The sequence below is a fragment of the Balaenoptera borealis genome (genome assembly GCF_965194805.1).
Source record: "Balaenoptera borealis genome assembly, chromosome: 10".
Taxonomy (NCBI): domain Eukaryota; kingdom Metazoa; phylum Chordata; class Mammalia; order Artiodactyla; family Balaenopteridae; genus Balaenoptera; species Balaenoptera borealis.
In genome coordinates this window covers 116523030-116545265 of record NC_138874.1, presented here as the reverse complement: position 1 = coordinate 116545265, position 22236 = coordinate 116523030, and the positions used below count along the sequence as shown (strand labels likewise).

General features: G+C 50.5%; 1 long non-coding RNA gene across 1 annotated transcript; it reads right to left on the bottom strand.

Moving 5' to 3' along the window:
- Window positions 1-537: 537 nt before the first annotated feature.
- On the bottom strand, window positions 538-20105 carry LOC309636314. The gene is made up of 2 exons (XR_014249395.1): window positions 19934-20105; window positions 538-1199 (listed from the first exon to the last, which is right to left on the bottom strand). It is a non-coding gene; the product is annotated as an uncharacterized lncRNA (long non-coding RNA).
- Window positions 20106-22236: the final 2131 nt, after the last annotated feature.

Genomic DNA, 22236 nt, shown 5'->3' with positions numbered 1-22236 from the left:
GGTGTGTGTGTGTGTGTCTGTGTGTGTGTGACGGGGGGCGGTGAGGAACCAGAGCAGGGCTTCAGTAATGGCGCTGCTGTTTCTGCCCAAGGTCCTTTGGTATACTCAACATTTTGAATTTGTTTGCTTATGAAATGCTGCTAAATACATGAAATCCTAACAAAGACCAAAAGAGGGAGGAAACAATCTGTGGAATTTGCTATTTCATACTCTAACTTCAATCAATACCTGGTATCGCCACCCCACGGAATAAAATCCTTTGTAAAAGGTAAGATGCAATAAAGCAGTATTGCTATTATTTATTTTTAGACAGTACAGAGATGACCAAATACTCTTATAAAGCTCCAAGACTTCAAAGTTTTATGTCAGTGGAAGCTCAGAGAGAAGGAGAACTTTAAATAAGCACAGCCCCCTTCCCCCCTCCTCCCACTTACTCTGGGGTCTTGAGGATGGTTGGGAGCTGACCCACCGGTCTACCTGCAAACCCAACGCCCCTGGGTCAGATGGGCCATGGTTGCTCCATCCATAGCTATTCTACCCCATTGCTGAATCTGAAAATTACCTTTTATCCTTTTGTTTGAACAAATATGATGTCTTCATTGGCACTTTTTTTTTTTTTAACCAAAGCTAACAATTTTCAGAAATAATAGGTAGCTCGTTGAGCAAAGATTTCTGAGTTCACACCGATGGTTCTAGGATCAGCTGAAGCTGCTACGAGCTCTAGTCTGGTCCCGCCTTCCATGTGTTTCCCTGGGTGATACACCTGACAAGTGCTGATTCAGGCAATGCGAGCTGCTGTACAAACAGCTCTTGAAGTCAAGTGGCTCAACACCCCAGACATTTCTTTCATGCTCATGAAAGACGTGGGTGGTTCCCAGGAGGGGGGCAGCTCTCCTGCTCGTGGTGACCCTGGGACCTGGACTCTCCCATCCTTGCCTGTGCCCTGCTTTGGCCTTGGTGACACCTGACTGCAGCTGACAGACCGGGGAAGAGACGGGGTGACACAGCATTTCCGCCCACATTCCTAGGCTGGACCAGCGGTGGGGGGTGGGGACGGGGCTCCCGTGGGTGCAAGGGGACAGGGAAGTGCGTCCCCCGGCTGAGCCGATCCCTCCTAAGGACACCTCTGCCTGTGGAGGGAGGAGCGTCCGTTCCGGTGAAGGATGAGCTCTTTTCACTGTAGGCGGAGAGCGTTCTTCCTGCATTTGAAGAAATGGAGGCTCAGGGGAAGTGAGGACACACGCTGGGAGGTGGCAGGTCTGGGCTGGAGCGTTCACACCCCGCCGGAGTCCACGGTCAGAGGCGCAGGGATGTCCAACAATGGGAAAAACAGACAGACACAGAGGGTTATGAAACAACTGGGTTAGATTGTTAAAGAGACAAAACACGGCTTGGAAACCGTATCAGTGAATTGGGAGACGCCATCTCACACCCTGAGAGAAGGAAACATTTACAATCGATGATGTGAAATGTTAAAGAAGATGCGGGAGCCCTTGGGGGTGCGAAGACTTGCCCCGTTGGTCAAGATGCTTGCACGTTATACATCTGTGTTTCTTTCCCACCACGAGGAGGGTCTACGCGTGGCTCCAGGACTCCAGAGGAGGGCTTTTCACTGCGGGGCTGTCTCCAACAGAAGGAAGGGGAAACCACAGAATGGCCCTGCAGTGGGCGTGGTGGGTAAGTGGTGGTTGCGTCCTACAGGGGAATGCAGGCGATACGCAGAATACAAAGGAAAGGCAGAGTGACCGGGAACTGTGTGAGTCAGAAGAGATGAGCACAAAAACACAATGTCAAGTGAAAAAGGTGAGTTAGTTTCCTCCTAAGAAAGAGCGGAGCTGATCCTTGCATTTTGCCCCCAAATCGTAACGTTAATCACACCACAGCCGTGAGTACTTTGTCTGGATATCGTGCTGGCAGCTTCTGCTCTAACCTGGTCAGGGAGGATATGGAAAAAGAGAGCCGGGCAAAACAATCGAATCCACGTTGTACGTCGTGGGACAGAAAGCAAATACGGTGCTGATACAGACAGGGAGGGAGAAGCCTGCTGGAGAAGTGGGTTTGCAGAGGGCTTTGGGGGGCAGGACCCGCCAGGCTCCCAGGTGGCGGTGGGGTTGCCTTGAGCAGAGACTCTGAGCTGGGAAGAGCCAGTGGGTGGCAGAGCTAGGGCGCTGGGTTGGGCCACACGGGGCCTCCTAGACTATGGGGAGGAGTTTGACTCTCATTTTAAGAGACTCGAGAAGCTATTGGTCTGATTTATGTTGTAGGAAAATCCCCTGAGCTGCAGTTCAGGGAACAAAGGGCAAGGAGCTGAGTGTGGTACCCTGAGCACGGGGAGGGGCTGTCTGGGGGCGCAGGCGGGGGACACTTGGAGGTCGAGGTAGCTTTAGGGGTTAGAATTCACAGGACCTTCTGATGATCATTGAGGCAGGAGCTCCCAGGTAATGCCTTGTGAGCGAGACTGAGGCAGGTCCCTCCACCAGCATCTGTGGGGTCTCCTCTCAGGAGCAACTTCCTCTCCCAAGTGTTTTTGCAGCACCCTGAGGAGTCTCTGAAAGAGAATAACTCCTCGTGCACTGACGATGTGAGCAACGAACAGCTGCTGTTCCATAGATTTCAGGGGGTCCTGCCTCATAGCAACATCTCCCCGCACCTCCTGGACAAGTCTGCAGAGGCAGCTCGTGGGGTGACAGCATGTAGTGCAGAAACACCTACAGGTCACTGAGACCCCCAGCCACGCCCAGCAGTGCCTAATCCAAGCCCCCTGCCCGGGGCCCCATCCACATCGGTCCTGCATCTCTCCCACCAGCGCCTCCCAGAGAAGGTGGACTCGCCTCCCCAAGCCCAGACAGCCTCCAGCGCCAATCCTCCTGGGTGTTTGGTGATGAGATGAGACCACCTCCACCCTGAGGGGTGAGAGCTGGAGATGAGGGAAAGCCAAGTGCCTCTGTTGCAGCCCATCGTGCTAAGAACATCAGGCATTTGAAAACCTAAGTGGTCGTTGGCTGTGGCTTTTCCCTCCTGAACATATATCTTCATTAAACTTTGCATTATTAGATAATTGTAGATGTACATCAGTTGTAAGAAATACTCTGGAGAGAGTCCATATCTCTTTATCCAGTTTCCCCCAATGGCGACAACCTGCAAAACTAGGGCTTTATCACGACTAGGGTATCGGCATTCACTGCTCTTATTCTAAACATGAAAAAAAACCCTCTTAAAGTTCTTTTAAAAAAATCAGGAGCGTGCACAATTAAATACATAAAGGTATTTGAATCGCAGGACAGTGAGAAACAAAAATTAGAAAAAAAATAAAAATAGAAAATTCTTAGAGAAATAGCTCTATTTCAGTCATAAGCTTAAGCCATCTTGTACTTACTACAGTCAGTCTAATTAATAGTTTTTAATAAATAACATCTAGTGATTTAACACAATGCACATACGTCCCAGCAGATAAACTTGACATAAAATACAAAAGCATCAAATTTAAATGAAATCAATGATATAATGAGCAACAGATAGGTTGAAAGATAGATACAGAGACAGGCCGTATAGAACAACAAAAGGCAGCTTTAAACACTCCTGATGGATCGTGCCCATAATTAGTGAGCTGCATGGAACCAGTTTTTAAAAATTGCCCAGTTATTCAGGCAAACAATCGTCAGTTTACTGTAGTAATCTATGATTGCTAAGATAATTCCTCAGTGGGACATAGTACAGTGTAGTTGGAGGTGACACTAAGGGACTTCCTTTGCATCACACCATGTCCTGCTGACTTCAAAGTGAACACAAAATCATGACTCCTTAGTGTTCATCCATTGTGAGTGGGCGGGGGCGTGTGGTGGAGGGATGGACCTGGTGACAAATGGAAGAAACAGACCACGGCCAGAGCAAGAAGTGATGGGGGGAGTGGGGAGAGGGGAGTGGGGCGTGAGGGCTGGAGGGCTGGAGAGGGAGAGAGAGATACAATTGTTAAAAACTGGAATAAGAACTCTAAAACTAGTGCCACCATGTCGAGAAAGATAATCACAGCCCCTTGGGTACCAAGGACATAGGTGTTGTTATGGGTACAGTAACACTTTCACAGCAAAGACGGGCAGCCACCGAGGAAAGGTAGGTGTGTCCAGGAGAGTTCCACCGGTGATCCTGGAAGTTAGAGGCGCATCTTAGAAATATGGGGTTTTCTAATGACTCTGGGTAAAAGCCGTTCTGCTCGGCACCTGTTAAACTGTGCTCTAAACGCTGCAGGGGCTGCACACCCAACGGAGACTCATGACTGTTTTGAGAGAGGAGCAGAGAGAAATGCCGGTCCAAACGTTCATCTGGAAGAAAGGATACGTGTTCTAACATGAGTGAGAACCGAGTGATTCTGAACTATTTCACGGAGTTGAGTTTCATTGATGGATAACATGCATTTTTAGCTCTCTGAGGTAATAGAACTTTAGAGCTGGGAGTGAACGTACAAACTCCCCTCATCAGGCTTCTTCTTTGTGTATCAGTGGAAGCACACTTCGTGTGCCTGCGGCCACACAGCTGGTCCAGAGCAGAGCACAGACGTGAACCCAGATGTCCTGACTCGCAGCCAGAGGGACAGGAAATGAAGTGGAAACGGGGGTCAGATACGGGGCTTCCGGTGTGGGGTCTTCACACCCTCTCCCCAGAAGGTAACGTAGCCAGACACAAAGATCAAAGCAGCCATTCCTCTGCCCTGGGAGCTGACCAAACTCTCCTGATGCACTGAGATGCACTTATTCGTGAGAGATTGCTGCTCTGGGTAGGAACAGTGGTCCTCCAAGGTGGTCCTGCTCCTGTCCCTCCCCTCCACGACTGTTTGTCTGGTAGTTCTAAGAGGTAAAGGCAGGCCCGGAATTACTAACAGCTTCACGGCTGGAGGGGCTACTCGATTTGGGCCAGAAGGCAAAAAAATCCCTGCCCATTGGCGTTGTCCGAAATCAGTAACAATCTCTGTGGTGAGTGAACTGGGATGGCCAGCTGTTCCCCTCGTCTGAGATGGCCAGATTGGTTGGGACCAGCCACAGACTCACCAGAAATTCACCAGGGAGACACAGAAAAGACACAGTCAGGCTTCTCCACCATCCCCGGTCTCCCTGAGAAGCCCAGAAGAGACCCACAAGGGCTCGATGGATTGTAAAGGGGGAGCAGGTTTGAAATCACTTGGTTTTTGAATGCGCTCCCGAACTCAGAGACAAGCCCATTGGCAGAGGTGGGAGCTTCCCTGGGCGAGGCTTTTGAGCACAGATTCTGACCTGTCACTAGTTGCCCATAAGCTATGCAGATGCAGGGGCGACCCCTGGGAAGCTAGGCTGAAAAAGAAACCACCACCAAATAACCCAGAACAAGACAAACAAGATGTCATTGGCTGCAGCTCCGGGGGAAAGAGATGCCACAGTCATCCTGGAAAGACACTAAACAAGCAGCCAAACCAACAACCCTCGGGAGGGAAGAGCAGAACCTGGATTCCCTACAATCTGTTGCCTAATGGGTCCAGGATTGCTCTGATACCAAAGCCAGATAAAGACATTGCAACAAAGAAAACTGCAAACCAACAGCCATGAGCTGTTCTGGGAGTGTTCTTGAGAAACACTCAGTATTTCAGAAGGAAAAGGAGTCCATTCCCCTTGTGGCTGATACCCACCCCCCTCCCCTAGAACGTACCCAGAGAGCAGTACACGTGTTAACGCAGCACATTGGGGCTGCAAAGCCTCAGATAGACACAGCAGTCATCCCCAGGGCCCAATTTAAGCTCCCCGCACACCCTTCTCCCCAGAATCATCACTGCAGGCTATCCGGGCACATGGAAACCTTTAGAAAAGGGGAAGGTGCTTTTTGTTTTTAAATATGGAAAACATGCTGAAGACAGACTCCATCAGAGCTCAGATTCCTCACCTGGATTCCCCTGGGGATGCTCTTGACCGCTTTTAGGATTTAAATTGAATCTTCAAACATTGCAATTATTGGCTTTTCCCTTCAAATTTAATACATTTTGTAAAAGCTGCATTTACAGAATACAGATTTGGAGGAGATGGATTTTTCAAAGCCCAGGGTCCAGCTAAGTCTAGACAGCAATATTTTAACAGAGAAGCGTTCGCATGTGGTTGTACGTCTGAGTTGGCTCGTTTTTCTTTCTTAAGCACATTATAGAGAAGGTCATTTGATGGGGAGGCTTGGAAACCACCACAGACCCACCAGGTGCCTGTCTGTGCTCTAGGGGGGAGCTGACACATGGAGCACCTGTCACCTCCAAGCCCCAGGTGATACACTGATGCACTCCCCCCATGGGTACTGCCCTGTGAGATTATTAACCTCTCAGCACCTGAGGACATTTGAATTACCTTTAGTGATGCTTTCTCATGCACTGTCTCTGAAACATCACCACCAGATATAGGACACACGTACTGCTGCAAAATGGATCCAGTTGTCTGAAGTGCTGGCTCCTTCTTCCAAGGAATGACATGTCACAAAATTAACTGAGCCATTGGCACAATCTAATCACCTTTATGTTAAAAATATGAGGTTTTATGAGGTTAGGTTACTCTTCTATGTTCATATTTGAGTAAGGAAAATGATCCAAGTACATTTTGTCAGAGTTTTTTAAATAAAAAATTTAAATGTATAAAAAATATATGCCCTGATTTAGGAAAGTTTAATATTCAGAGATCCAAATTCACAATTAGGAAGAGTTATGCTTTGCTTTATATAAAGACTCTGGTTTAATTTGGATACCCTCCAATAGAAGTAACCCTAATGGGGCAACGCCGCTGGTTAAAAAATTTTAACTCGTTGACAACAATGAGGGTGGACATGACACCAAAATGTAAGGAGCCCTTGTTATGAGTTTTGGAAAGAGATGAAGAGGCAACCACTCAGAAGTTACAAATAATGCTCGGTAATGAGGGAACTTGTCAGGCCGTGCACACTGCTGGGACAGCTTCGTGGGATGAAACAGAACAAAACAGTCTTCGGAGACTGTGGCCAACACAGCAGCATATTTTCTCTCCATGAAGAACGTACTGGAGCTGAGGGTCAGGGGCTTGTGGCTGCAGTGGCCCTTCCCTCCCTGGTCCCCCATCTGCACCCCAAGACTCTCCCTAATTTCTCTATCCTGCCCAATCATCACTTGCCTCCAGGTGGGCAATTAACATGTGAAGTTAAACTATCGGTTCTACAACATAATTTTCATAAACCCTATCCCCGGTTTCAGTAATCTGGCTAATTACAGGCATTTTAGTGCAAAGCAAGCAACTTTTACTGCCAAGAATTTATGTTACTGAAGTTAATTGAACCCAATTGTAATCTGAAGTACAGTGTTTAGCTGCCTGTGCATTTCTGCCATTGCTTGCAACAGAGGAACTTACACTGAGAGAGAATGGCCAACCAGGGGCTCACTGACAGTTTGTTAAAGATTTTAGAATAAGTAACTTGCACGTTGGCTAAAGCATGTTAAAAGCCAAACAATTATGAAAATGGGATGCATATTCATACTCCAGAACACCGCACAGAAATGAACATAAAAGAAAAAAGATCTTTTCTGTAGCCAAGAACAAGTGCAGGTATTTGAATCAGAGTAAAAAGTACTCTGGGTACCATCTGGACCACGGGAAAAGCAGTCGTATTTACTGGGGAGCTTTGGATGATCAAAGAGTCTTCAGCATATGGAGAAAGACTGGTCATTGAAGGCTGTCCCTGCTGACGGCCGTCACCATGGTGGCAGAAATGTGTGATTTTGGAAGATGGTGTAGACAAATGGTAGGGGAGGTGGGGAGGTGGGGGGGTGGGAGGGAGACCGGGTGTCTCGTGCTCGATGCTTTTAGGAAATCTGAAGAAAGACCATTTTTACCCCAGATCCCAACAAATGCAGATTTGAACGTATAATAATTTGGTTCGTACAGATTATTAACTCACGGTCTTGGTTTTCTCAGAAGTCCCAATTTGGATTAGGGAATAGGAGGGGCGTCCATCTTCTCCTTCCCAGCGACTCTTAAGAGCGAAGGCCGCTCTCTGCTCTCAGGAGACTGTTCTCAGGTTAGGACCTGAGCATGCTGTATCTGAGTAACTGAACAAGCCAGGTGGGGGCATCTCTCCCCAGGGGTGAGGTTTAGACCCCTGGTAGGGAATCTGCCTTTTTGGAGTACTTATTATGAGCCAGACACCCAGATCGTATTTTAAATGTTTTAATATCTCTAACACCCCATGACGTTGGTCATACAATCCACACCTACAGACTCGGGGGCCGAGAAACGTGGCCAAGCCTACACAGATATTCTGTGATGGTCTGGGGTTCCACTGTGACCCGGGGCGGGGGTCATTTTGAGCTTGTCGACCACCAGGCTCTAGTAAGTCTGCAGACATGTGCAGCCCAGCGGTTCAGAGCAAGCTGTCTCCGGCAGCTAGCCAGTTGAGATTGAGTTCTCCCATCTTAGTCCTCGACCAAATATGAAATGGGTCTGAAGGGCTTGGGCACCAGATGCGCTGGGGCAGCCCCAGCTGTGAAGGGGGAAGGAATTCTAGGTAGGGATAGAACATGGCGGGGGTGAGCACCCCCAGGCAGACACGCTCAGCAGGACCCCACGCAGGGGTTTAAGGGGGGAGGAAGGAGAGAGTGAGGACCAGGAGGCTGCATCGTTGCAGGTTTAGAGCGGGGCCTGATGGGAAGCTCCGGGAGAGCCTGGACCGCAGAACACAGCAGAGCTGGAGAGTCTGCTGGTCTCAGGACCCAGGAGCCCGGCTAACCTGTGAGGAGGGTCCCATGAGCATGACCACAATTCTCCAGCAGTCAGCAGCCGCTTCTCCGCAGGGCAAACTACTGTGCTAGCGGAGCTGACGGTAACGGCCAGCCCAAGGGCTGATGCAGGCTGGGCAGGAGCCCTGGCCGAGCCCCCTGCCTCCCGGTCCTGGGTCTGCACTGGCAGGGCTCCTAGGAAAGTAAAGTGCATGGCTGAGCGTCTGCCCTACGGGAACAGGCTTCCATCGGCAGCTCTGGGCATTGCCGGGGGGTCCTTGCTGCTCTCATTGTCGGCCCAGCCCACCTCCCTCCAGCCCCTCATCGCACTCCTACTTCTCTGGGTGCCCCAGGAGCAGAATCGTCTCTGTCTCTGGATGCTTCCCAGGCAACTCGACTTACTCTCTGGATCTATGTGCCAATTCTGGAAATAGCTCCGTCCACAGACATGATGGGGCGATCCTTTCCTGGGCTCTTGGACCAGCACCTGTGCTCACGGGCATCCTGACCTGCTGTTTCCCTCTTCAGAGACCCTCTGTGCACATGTGTACACGTGTGTGTGTACAGGCGAGTGCATGTGTGAGTGTGTACTGTGCACACGCCTTTGTTAGAGCTGAAGGGCTGGGCGGGGCTGGCTGTCCATGGACCGCCTCACGTGATGTAAGGAGTGTGATTGGCTCCCTGGGCTGACAATTATTTCTGCCTCCGGGGAGAGTCTCCGGGGCTGGAAGCAGAAGCCTGTTTCTGGCAGAATCTCCCACGTCCTGCAGTCCGCTGGCCAGTTCCTGGGGGAGGGGAGCGGCTCACAGGTTCACAGAAGGCGCTCCCATAGCTGAAGGCTGAACGCCCGCTCGGACCGCATGTCAGGGAGTGCAGTTTGGGGTAGAGATGAAATAGCTCGTGGGATGGACTGCTGAGGACTGGCCGTCTCCGGTGTCCAGGCTCCTCTGCCTGTGGCTGATTTTACTAGAGCTGGATGTGGTCCCCCCAAGGTGGGGACACCTGATTCTATCATGTCCTTAAGAATCTCAAAACAAAGAAACAGCATGTCCTCTGCACAGGGAAGAAGAGTGAGGGGAGCTTGGGACCCTACTTTACGGTATTTTAATCAATCATCTGGAATCCTGAAGAACAGCAATAAGACAGCAGACACCACAGAATCCCTACCTGGCCCTTATTTCCACCTCCTGGAGGCAGGAACCCCTCTAGGGACCCCGAGAAGGAGGCAGACTGTGTGGGGTGGTCGTGGCCGACCTCCCGAAGCACCTCTTCCCCAGCCAGGCTGAGGCCAAGGGTGTGTGCGATGCTGGCCGCCGCCCTGAGGTCCCCTGCCATCAAGTGTTTTCCTGCAGCCTGTGAAGCGGGGGGCGGGGGGGGTAGTGCTGGTGGAGACTGTGGGGAGGGCAGAGGAGGCCTGGGAGAGTGGACCCCATGGGTGTCAGAGCCCTCCCGCACTCCTGGGGCAGAGGGGAGGGTGGCAGAGCCCAGTGCCCAGCCGGGCCCAAGTCTGTGAGCAGAGCTGCAGCTGCACTTGCAGGTGGACCCAGCCTGTGGGCACCCCTGGGTGGAGCAGTGCCCACTGCCCTCCCCAGGGACCCTCGGTGACCACGCCTGCTGTTCCCAGACAACTTGACCTTTGGGGAGAACCAAGTTGTGCTTCATTTGACCTGGTTTTCTCCTTTCCTACTTCATTTCTAAACTTGGGCAGAAAAAATCAAAGGTTGTGTGTCTGCTGGGACCCTCTGGGCAGGAGGCGCCCATCGGAACTCCCCGCTCCCAGACACAGCAGTGCCAGGTCTGACCCCTCGAGGATCATGCTGTTCCTGAAATCAGGGTCTGTAGTTCCAAAGGGACAACTACGAATGCAACACAAAATATATTTTCTGTGAGAGACATCTTATTTGCTAGTTTGAAAGGTCACAGCGGCACCAAAGTTTACGATGACTTGTCATCTCCTAGTTTGTGTTACGGTCTGTGCATCCACACGTGTCTATACGCTGTTTTATGCATTTTCACTTTCACTGTATTTTTTTAGGATAGTATCGTACTCTGGAGGATTTATAAATGTTGACTTATGAGGCATATTTTTCCTTATAATCATATTCCGTATTAAGAAATAAAATATTAAAATAATTAACTGAATTCTTAATGCTGCATTTAGCTAACACATTATTTTCAAGGATCTCAATGGTCAGTGCCAGTGCTTAAATATAGGTTCTTTTAAATGTACTTGGTAAGGTGTGAATGTATGTTGAAGAGTCAGGCACTGAGTTCCCGCTTTGTGCGGTGAGGATAAAACCTCAGTGCTGTTTCCGCAGCACACGTTGCCTGCTCTTCTCCAAGTGCCAAAACAAGCAGGATGGAATTTTGGAAAGAAAGCTGAAGTTCATGTTCCAACTCAAGCAATGAATTCGATTTGCCATAAAAAAGCATTTTGGACACATTAATTGAAGGGTGCAACATGTCTCCCTGATCTTGGTATGGAGGCTACTTACATACTTCATACAAGAGTCCAGGCTTGGAAGCCTCAGAATTAGGGACGGGAGGACACATCCCAGCAGACCCAGAAAGAGCTTCTCCTTGGAACACAAAATTCACTAGCAAATCATAGAAATTCAATATACATTTTAGGTAACACCATATAATTATTTATAGAGTTGTAATTGTATAAATTTATATTTTAGATTATACATTTATAATGATATATGAAATAACTATATATGTCTTATTATAAATTATATAAAAAGTGCACTGTGGTTTCTCCCCAGTGATTGGGGATGTTTTCCTTTTTTCTCCCTGACTGAGGACAGTATTCCCGATGCTAAAATGGCACCCGACACACGGCAGTGGCTCAAAAAGGTCACACTGACTCCAACGTTTGTAGTGAGTTGTCATCTCCTAGTGTGTGTTATGGTCTGTGTATCCACACACATCTGTACACTGTTTTATGCATTTTTCACTTTCGCTTTATTTTTTTAGGAAACTATCATATTCCAGAAAATTTAGAAATGTTGACATGAGGAATATTAGTTTCCCTTCCTCTTGTAGAACGTTGAATGAACGTCTCCATCCTGAAACGGCTGTCTTGCCTGTCTGTCCACACTCAATGGCTTCTGAATAAGTCGCTAGTTCCATACAAACACATCTCACCAAAAACTCCTATAATGATGTACAATGACGTCAAGTTTATTAACTCGGTGCCTGTTAATAAAAACCTTCCTAGAGATTTGGTGATACTTAGCCAACCTCATAGGATGTATTTGAATCTCTATTTGGAATCCAGTTACTCCATATTCGTGATAGATTTACGACATCAAGAAGACGAAGGAATGGACACACACATTCTGCCAAGAGTGTTCCAGTAATCCTGACAGCCCAGCAAACCCCCGGGGTTCAGGGGATGAGCCAGTCCCCATTTCAGATGAGGAAATTGGGGCTCTGGTTTGGGGAGACACAGAGGAGGGCCCGGAACCTGCCACAGGGACGTGGCGGCCAGGCTGGGGTCCCCAACCCAGCAGTGGCCTCGCCTGCATGCTTGTTACCACTCCTATGTGCTGGCACCTTGTTTCCCACCACTTGGAGAAAAAAATACAAAACACTGAATTCTTAGCATCGAATCAAAAACTCTTCTATTTTCCTGTCATGCTATCTATCTTGATAATTTTTTGATCTAACTTACACGGCCTGAATCCCCAAAATGTGTTTTGCCAGCTGGCGTGGCTTTATTGAGCTATACATCACGACGGTGACATTGCTGTTAACTACCCAGCAGCAGTTACAGATGGTGGCAATGCATTCTCGGAGACCCCGGCCAGGCAAATTACAGCAAATTCAGTTTTTTAAAGGTCTTTCCTTATTTGGTTTGGAAAATGACAGAATATCAACCAATGTGTTTTATAATTCCAAAGACTAATAATGCCAAAAGGTTTTGTTTTCTCATTAAAGATGAATGGCATTGACATTTAAATAGATCACTTCCAGTAGGTCCTTGGGACTTCACTCAGGTAATTATTAAAAATAGTTTCCAGCACTTTGCAGCCCAGCCACATCTGTCTAGATATGCGACCCAAGGGGAGAGAGCCACGCTCGTTCATCATGCCTGCCCTGCTGGGGCTGCCACGGGAAGCCCATCCTGGGATCCTCCAGGAAGAGTCAGGCTGGGGCAGTGAAGGCTGTTGTTCCATGGAAGGTTTTCTTACAGCCGACGTGCCCAGTCCTTTCCCGGGGAGCAGGCTGGCCTTGCCTCCCCGCCTCGTACTGTTTCCTAGACCTTCTTTCTCAAGCTAAACTCTAGCTCGGGGGACCGACCCATCTATATCCCCCGAGCATTCGTCTCCCTGGGTGTTTGAGCCTAACCCATGTTAACAACAAATCTCACAGGTTGGAGTAACACATTGAACGATGATGCCATTATTTGTTCTCCTTAGAAATATTTATTGATGGAACAATGTATGGTAACCAGTTTTCGAAAACGAAACCTGTTTCACTTGCTGCCTCTGGAGGACTCTGGAAGTCTCCATAGATTAAAGAGCGAATTCCCGGGCTCCTCCCCATTCAGCGCTTGCCCTTCATCACATAGGAGCTATGTTGGCTTCACTGTGTCTGTTTGTCCATCTGGTTGCTGCTGTGACAGTGGAGATTATTAAACATGAAAAAGGGAACAGACATCTGAGATGCCTGCCAGTCCCAGCCATTGCACTCTGGTTGCCTCGTTATACAGGCTCTCCACACCCCTCCACCCCAACAGCCCCGCCCCGCAGTGCTCCCCACGCCCCAGCCTCGGTGCATCCTTCCTCAGTGTCCAGCGTCTAGAGGCTCCACCCTTGGCCAGGAGCTTGGCTCCCCCGATATCAACCAAAGACCAAGAAAACCTCAACTTTACCCCTTCCTCCCAATGGCTGAATCCCTCTCTCTCAAGATATTATACCTCTTCTCTGTTTCAATACAAGCAGCTCTCAATTTTGTTCCTTCCATAGGGTAACTTTTCTACTCTCACTTCTAAAAGTTCTCAACTGAGAGATATAATTCATGTCCCTATTTCTGCTCTGCCCATGTCACTCTTGGAACCTGGCTTCCAGCCTTCACTCTGCCGGCACTGATTCCTGAATCCTAATGTCATCTGTGCCATGGTTGGCCTCTCACTCACGTGCTCCACACAAGTGTGACGGTTCTCCCTGTGCTCACCTGAGGGCCTGTCTCCATTATAGCCCTCTGTGTGCTCACCTGAGGGCCTGTCTCCATTATAGCCCTCTGTGTGCTCACCTGAGGGCCCCTTGCCATCACTCGCTGGGGCATGTGGTGATGAGGAGTATCCTGACCGGGGCTCCACAGGGGCTTCCTGGCCTCTCTTGTCACTTCCCTGGTGGCCTCCAGCGCTGGGCCAGCGAGAGGGCAACCCTGAGTCAGTGCTGAAAGAAGGACACAGGTATTCATGCCCACCTAGAGGTGAGCTTGGCGGGGCAGACTGGTGGCCCTAGTTCTTTGTTCTGCTCTAGCCCAGCACCCAGAAGCACAGAGGACCCAGTGACATCGTGTGCAGCCTGAGAGCCCAGGCTTGTCTCACCCTGTGTCCTTCCCCCAGGGCTCCCTCCAACCTCGAGCCCTCTGACCGCACTGCCAGGTGGGCTCAGCCTGTGTCTCTAGGCCCCGTGCCCACCCTTGCCTCTCAGTGCACCCCTCCCAGAGCCTGCACGCACTTTCCACTCCTCCCTGCTGGTGTCACCAAACTAAACACGTCAGGGACCGGATTTACCACCTCCCCAAAAGTCACTTCTGATTCATTCTTTCTGTGAAATAATGAGCATTTTCTCCATTCCAAGGACCTGTGGCAGGTGTCCAGGTGGTGAGGGGAGATGTGACCATGTCACGAGGAGCTGGCAGTATACAAGGGTGGGGGTCCCCCAAAGGGGAGGAACGGGGGAAGGGGAGGGGAAGAGGGGGAGGAGAAGGGGTGGAGGAGGACATAGTTAATGAAGGCTGCAGGAGCTGACCACCCTAGTGCAGCCCAGAGCCCTGGCTGTCCCGAGAACTGAGCATATGGGCATTTGGACCCTGAGGTCTCTGCCCTGTACCCCCATGCTTCCTGGCTTCAAGGAGAAATCAAATGGTACACGGCTGGGGTGTGCAAAGTTACAGACACGTCTATGGCAGAGGTGACTGTGGTCCCAGCCCTACAGGAGGAAGGATGAAAGATCAGTTCCTGGTCTGAAGAAGAGGCCGGGAGGACAAGACACTTCCCCCACTGGCTTCCTCCCGGACAGGCGAGCTCTGCCTCGGTTCAGGGACTTTTGTTTAGAAATGCAAACAACACAGAATCCATTTCCTAAAATCTTCCAGTTTGCATTAAAAAACATGATTAAGTGTTTAATTAGTTCACATGGGGCTGCAGGTGTGTGTCATTAGCACAACGTGAGGATGCACCTGGAACTTGTAAATGATTTTTTTTTTTTTTTCTCCTGCACTGAGTCTGATCAACTGTAGCCATTATACTTTTTCCAATTTAAAGTTGAACTTCAAGCAATAAAACTGGCTACGTTTATTTTTAATATGAGGAATTAGAGTCTGACGATTGCAGCTCAGACTCAGGCTCTGATAATTAGTTATGGGAGTCATGGCCTCCATGGGCAGATCCTGGGAAAAGTTACACAGGAAAAAGGCAAAGCAGATGGAATGTGGTAGGAAGAAACAAGGCTGCTTAGGACACACATTTGACTCAACTGTAGCTATGTTTCTCATAGGTAAAGAATTCAGCAATCACTTTCAGGAAAGGAAAGCTGCAAAACGGAGGCAGAAGAAAACATTTTATGATGTGGGGCCCCACCATCATATGCCTTAGCATCCCTAGCCTACGCCCCTAGCCTGCATCCCTACCCTACATCCCTAGCCTTAGCATCCTTAGCCTACATCCCTAGCCTGCATCCCTAGCCTACATCCCTAGCCTGCATCCCTACTACATCCCTAGCCTACATCCCTAGCCTGCATCCCTACTACATCCCTAGCCTGCATCCCTAGCCTACATCCCTAGCCTAAGCATCCTTAGCCTACATCCCTAGCCTAAGCATCCTTAGCCTACATCCCTACTACATCCCTAGCCTGCATCCCTACTACATCCCTAGCCTGCATCCCTAGCCTACATCCTTAGCCTGCATCCCTAGCCTACAAGGAAAAGCTGATCTTGTGAACACCATGCTCTAGCAGCACTCACAGCAGACTCTCAGAAAGAGGGGCCACGCCTATCCTGAGTTGCTTTCCAATCCCAGGCCCCAAAGACAGAGCCAGACCCTTTCTACCATCACTGCAGGCCGCCACTGTGTTCGGGGAGATGTATCATAAACCTCTCTCTCTCCCTCTCTCTCTTGCACACGCAGGCACGTTCACCCATGCATGCATAAAGGAAATCAGGGAGTCAATACATTTTAACTTGAAACTATAAAATACAGCTAAATGTTCAAGAAGGGATTTATAGTTAAAAATGCGCGATTTAACGATTTTACATTTTGTTTCCCATTTTTGTTCTCCATCCCCATAAGCAACAGGGGAGCCGTCCACGCAAACCTAGCCAGCTCACCAGTTGGGGCATAAACCCAGGAGTATTTCTGCCGCTGCCCCCACCCCGCTCTCCAGCCTGGTCCCCGCCTCTGTTGCAGCCCGGGCAGCCCTGCTGACCCCGGCTCTGCAGGGCTCTGTCAGCCCCGCCCCTGGACCACGGGTGCACCTCTGTATCCCCATCACTTTGCTCTGTGCCTGGCGCACACTGAGCCCTGGTTGAGGGCTGCTTGAATGACTGCACCAAGTAAAGAATAAACTAGTCCACACAAGTGAATTTTCTAGAGTTAAAGCTCTTTCCTTGAAACTCAAGCTTATTCATTTAAGCATCATTTTTTGATTTTTCACGTTACAAATCCAAAAGGAAAGCTTTCAGGCTCCCCTGTCTTCTTAGGAGAGTTATCCAGTTTGCTAGGTGGCTCCACCTGAATGCCAGCGTGAGCCTGATTTCAGTAGGTGCAAAATCCAACCCATCTTCTGCTTCCATGAGATCCAGCCCCTCCCTCTGCTTCCTCCCTCCATCACTATTCACCTGGTTACCGAAACCAGAAACCTGGGCGTCATCTCCCCCCTCCCTCTCTGAGTCAACCTCCCATCTGTCACATGGGGGTCCACACTGCTCTCCACCACCAGAGGAGATTTAGTTGATTGGGTGACACCGGGCATTCAAGGAAAGAGTATTTCTGACATAAGAACCAGGTTGCAAACACGGCAGAAGGCCGGTCCAGGTCTTATGTTTGCGTCCAGTGAGGGTGGGGAGAAAACAGCTACATAATTTGGGGGCCTGGTGCAAAATGATAACGTGGGTTCCTTGTTCAAAAATTATTAAGACTTTCAAGATGGTGGCGACAGGGCATGAGACCAGTCGAGGGCCCTTAGAGCACCGGGCCTGTCCCCTGTGCATGTCACGTGCCAGGAAGCCGGCCATGCACAGAATTAGTAGCTAATCTCGTCTGAGGTTGGGGCTCTGGACTGAGTGACCAAGGATGCCAGGGGGAGAATCCAAGTCAGGGTCCAGCCTTGGGCCCATCCTCACCCCTCAAACAGGGGAACATTAACCACTGAACCGTCGTGATGGCTCAGAAGAGGTGAGCCTGCCTCAGGCGCCCACCTGCAGACTCGGGGCACCACCACCTCGGGCAGCGTCGCCTCCGCACCCAGACTCCTGGCGCAGGACTCTTGCTCCTGTTGTCAGCAACGCTCATGTGGAGGTGGCAGCTGACCTGGAGGGGCTCCTCCCAGATCCTCCTCTGGGTCTTGGGACACACGCACCCCCAGCCTCCAAAGCCACTTATGCTTCTGCCCACAGAGTTCTGCAAAGATCTGCTTTTAAAGGCTGAATTTTTAGGGTGAAGCAACATGAACATTTACATGTAATTCACACTTAGTTTATGTGGACAGAATTCTCTGAAAGCAATTCTACAGGAAATGTCACTTTTCCATTTAGAAATTTACTGCATTTTAAAGCTGACTTTTGATTAAAAACATCTTGTTAGCATTTCACTCTGGTGAAGTCATAGATCAAGGGAGTTGCAACATATTTTTAAGGTCCTAGAGAAAACACTGTTGGTGACTTCAATAGCTCAGATAATAAAAGGGAAGAGCTTTACCTACTTCTTCTATAACAGCATAATATATGGGGCTGCTTGCCTGCTACTCTTATACATAAGACATGATTCTAAAGAAACTGAGGGGTTTTGGCCATTTTGGGGGATGGTGATTATTGGTTCAAGGCCTGCTATGATGACACTGTAATTGAACACCCGTGGGACAGAGGTGAACATCTGGATCTTTCCCTTAGACCAAATGTTTCCCGTTTTGTAATTTTTTGCTGTTTTATGCTGTAATTTGCGGGTAACACATATAAAGAAAGGAGGCAGGTGCAAGTAGATGGCAGCAGTGCCTGTGTTCACCCTGGTGAAGGTTCCAGAGAGCTGCGTCCCGCTGCCCACTGCACCAGACACCACAGCCAGGTGGTGGGCGGCATCCCCTCTGCTGTATCCCGATGCTGGCCCCAGGTGCACTCCATCGGGGGTGGTCCTCCCTGTGGGGGGCTTGTCCCCTTGCTCACCCAGGCCTGAGACATCCTGAGAAGCCACCTGGACTCGGGCACTTGCTGGCCCAGAGGGCTGTGTCAACCATCAAAGAAATGTGTATTTTCAAGTTAACAAAAAAAGGGCCTGGGTTGCGAGGCCTTGCAGTTGAAAGCTTTTTACAAATACTTAGTAAAATCCAAATTTAGAGGCATTAAGTAATTGAAGTGCCCTTCATTTGGATTTGCAGTTAAAAACAAATGTAGGTGCCAAGTGTGGGAAGAAAGTTTCCCAGGGTCTGTTTCAGTCCTCACAAGGGCCCGTGGGGCTGACTGAGGGGCAGGAGATGTGCCAGGGTCTCCCAGCCAGGAGGGTTCGTGTCCTTCCCACCGAGCTGGGCTTCGCTGCGCCCCACGCCAAACCCAAGGAAGCTGCTATGCGTGAAGGTATCTGGCGGCACCTGAAGGGCTGAGCTGGACCCGGAGCCCGGGCCGGGGCTGGGCGCAAGGCAGGAGGTCCAGGTGGGGCAGAGTCCAAGGCCTGGGCTGGCTGAGGACCTCAGGCTGCAAAAAGGCTTCAAAACCAGCAGATCTCAATGAGAGGGAGGAGCGCTCCCGACCTTGCTGGGAAAGGGGTTCATCTGGAAACATCCATTTCAACCTCCTAAGTCACTGAGGACAAGGGAGACCCGGGAAGCTGCCCGCAGGTGGCAGTGAGTCAGGGGGCCTGGGAGGTGCCCTGTGTCCCCACGTGGCCCAGCACGGGGTCACTGCCACGGGGGCGACAGGCTGGGAGCCCTCCAGGCACTCCCGCGTGTGTGCTCGGTCCTGTATTGGTTAATAAATAAGAGGTTGAGTATTTTGATGAATAACAAACAGATAGAAGAATGAATGAATGAATGAATGAATGCATAAAAGGCTGATTGACTCAGTGAGTGAACAGAGGCATCAGTGAATGCAAAAGAGAAAGGGACAGAGAGAGAAAGGGAGTGAGAAGGAGCAGAAGAAAGGCAGGGCAGAGGAGGGACGGACAGAGGGAGACCGAGAGGGGAGAAGGCAGGAGCAAGGAGGAGGACAGACGGAGCAGGCCGGTGCGGCCTGGGGGTCTGCATCGCGGGCCCCACCCCGTGACCTCCCGCTTCTCCACGGAGCCCTGCAGGAGACACCACCCTCCTCACCTCCTGCCGATGGGTCCCTGCAGCAACCGAGGGTCCACGCACGGACAGCGAGTCCAGCCGTCTCCCTTGAGCAGAGCCGGCAGCCGGCCTGGCACTGCGGCCGCGGCTGCATTTCTGGCGGGTCCCTGGGGAAGCGTACGCCCGTCCCCACAGACCTCTCCACTTTCCCCGCTGAGCAGGATCCAAACAAGTTCCTGGGGGCGGATTCATTAGCTAATTCGTCAGCGCCGCCCATTAGCAGACAGGGAGGCTCTGCTCACGGCCTTCACACGGAGGGGATGCACCCCGTGGGGAGCGGGGGCCCCAGCATGGCCGAGGGGCTCAGACTCACGTGGCTCTGAACCCCCCGCTTCCAGGGCATCCCTGGCTAACGGGCCGGCTGCTTCCCCCGAAGGGCTAGGGAGCCGCCTAGGGCTGTGAGCAGCGCGGGGACCAGCTGACCTGCCAGGAGACGGAGGTTTGGGAGGCAAAGAGATGAGTCCACATCACAGAGACGAGAAGGGAGAGCTTGAGCCCGAAGACTGGCTGCTCACCGCGGAGCTCTCGACGTGCCCAGAGTCGAGCGCAGGGTCTGTGGCCAGAGCGGCGCTCGAAGGCGGCCGGGTCTCAGCCGGCCGTGGGCAGGCAGAGGGCGGCCGCGGGCCGGCAGGGGGCCAGGCTCACCTGCCGCTGGATCCCCAGCCCCCTTCTGACCGTCCCACGTGGGGAGGCCCTGGGGGAAGCTGGGGCCTGCTCAGCTGGCGGTTCTAATCATTTTCTCTGTTCCTGTCTTGTACATGCGCAGGGATGAGACAGCAGTAGGGCCGGCATGGGAAGGATCAGGGCAAACAGGAGGGAGTTGGGGCGGAGGTGGAGGATGGGACACTCCAGGTTTTCTCTGTTTCCCCGAACCCACCTGCTCTCCGAATCCCCGGTCATTCTTCCTCTGAGAAATTTTCAAATTTATACCACTTGTAGGTGTTATAATACCTACAATCGTTTTTTGATGGAGATAGCTGTAATACCACAACTTAAAAATGATGGAAATTTTAGTGTTCTGCAAAATTCCTCTTCACAATGGAAATAAATCAAGCAGTTAGAAGTAAGCCTCAGATGACAGGCGTTTCTGGGGCCCCCATGTGATACGAGGGTGTCGTCTGATGTATCACTCTTCCTTCCTTCTACCCCCCAGGGCTGTCTCCTCTTCCTCATCCACATATTCAAAATTAGCATAATCAGTCAGATGTGGAGTGTTAAAAAAATTAGAAGTTGGGTAGGCATTTCAGCCAAAACTCTTTTTACTGGGTTTGCCTCAAACATTAATCAGTCTTCCATTATAAATGGCTCAGATGTGCAGCAGAGCTGGATGGATTTCAAAGACATCTCTCCCTAACAAGCATGCCCCGATAGTTTCCTAAAACTAAAAAGGATCTCACATGGCAGAGGAGGAAAAAATCATTACAGTCATTAAGGACCGTGACTTGCTTTAAAGGCTGCTAAGATTCTGGAGCAAGTTGGCATGCCCCTCGCACGCCAGCTCCTTCTTTTATTAATGAGCCCTTTCTCATCAGCCTCCTGTGTGGATCCGGGCAGGCACGGGGTGGGGTCCTCGCCCCCAGAGGAGCTGCCTCTGAGCCCTCTGCTTTGATTTTTGTTTTTCTTAAATAAAGTTTTAGTTCATGCACTGTTGCCTTGCTAGCAGATGCATGGCCTTTTCAGGAAAAGCGGTTTCTGGAAGAAACCCATTGCTACTAATATTTCTGTTGTTGACTAAGACACAGGTGCTCAGCAGCCTCGAAAGGTGCAGAGCTTGGGTTTAGAATCAGCAGCTTCTGAGCCTGAACCCCAGGTCCAAGGCTGCCAGAACCTTCCGCTGGGCAAGTGTGAGGCAGTCTTTGGTCCCAATGAGGAGGCTTTAAAGGAACCCAGGCAGAACTTCAACTTCCAGGCAGGGTTGGCCACTCCCTGTGGAGCTTCAGAGACTTTCCTCCGGCAATGCACACTTTGCCAAAGTGAGCAAAGTGAGGAAAGATGGAGAGAGGACAGCCTGATGGGTGGACACCTTAGTCCTGGGACCAAGGAATTCTCATCCTTTGGGCCCTCAAAGTACATCTGACCCATTATCCATGTTATACTGCAGATGAGCACACTGGAGCACGTCTGGTAGAGCAAGGGCTGCTCTGTGATGGTGGAACCGAGCAGGACCCTGGGGGGCCTTCCTGTGACAGACCTCCCCACCATGTCCTCTGCCTGCCTCTTGTTTACAGAAAAACTTCAGCCTCCTAAGCCTTCCCTGAAAGAGCAAATTTAATCAGAGAAGTGAGAAAATGCAGAAACAAAGGAAAACAGTCAAGCAAGACCAAATAATATCAGTCTAGACATTAAACCAACTCAAGGGCCTTTAGTTCCTCCTGAAGGGCTATAGATACTATTCTGAGCTACGTCCTTGAGCTGTTTTGCAGATACTGAAACCCCCACCAGGCAGAAGTTAACTGCACTCTGCCCACAAGCACACAGACCACAGACCCATTGGAAACAGGAGGTTGGTGATGTTGACTCCCAATGACCTCACTACCCACGAATCAGAAGAGCTTCCACGAGCTGACCATGCATTCTACATCCCCCGTCCCTCACCCTGTCTTTAAAAACCCTTCCCTGAAATTCATCAGGGAGTTTGGGTCTTTTGAGCACTAGCTGCTTGGACTCCTTGCTTGGCACCTGCAGTAATCGCTGCACTTTCCTTCCCCACAACCCAGGGTCAGTAG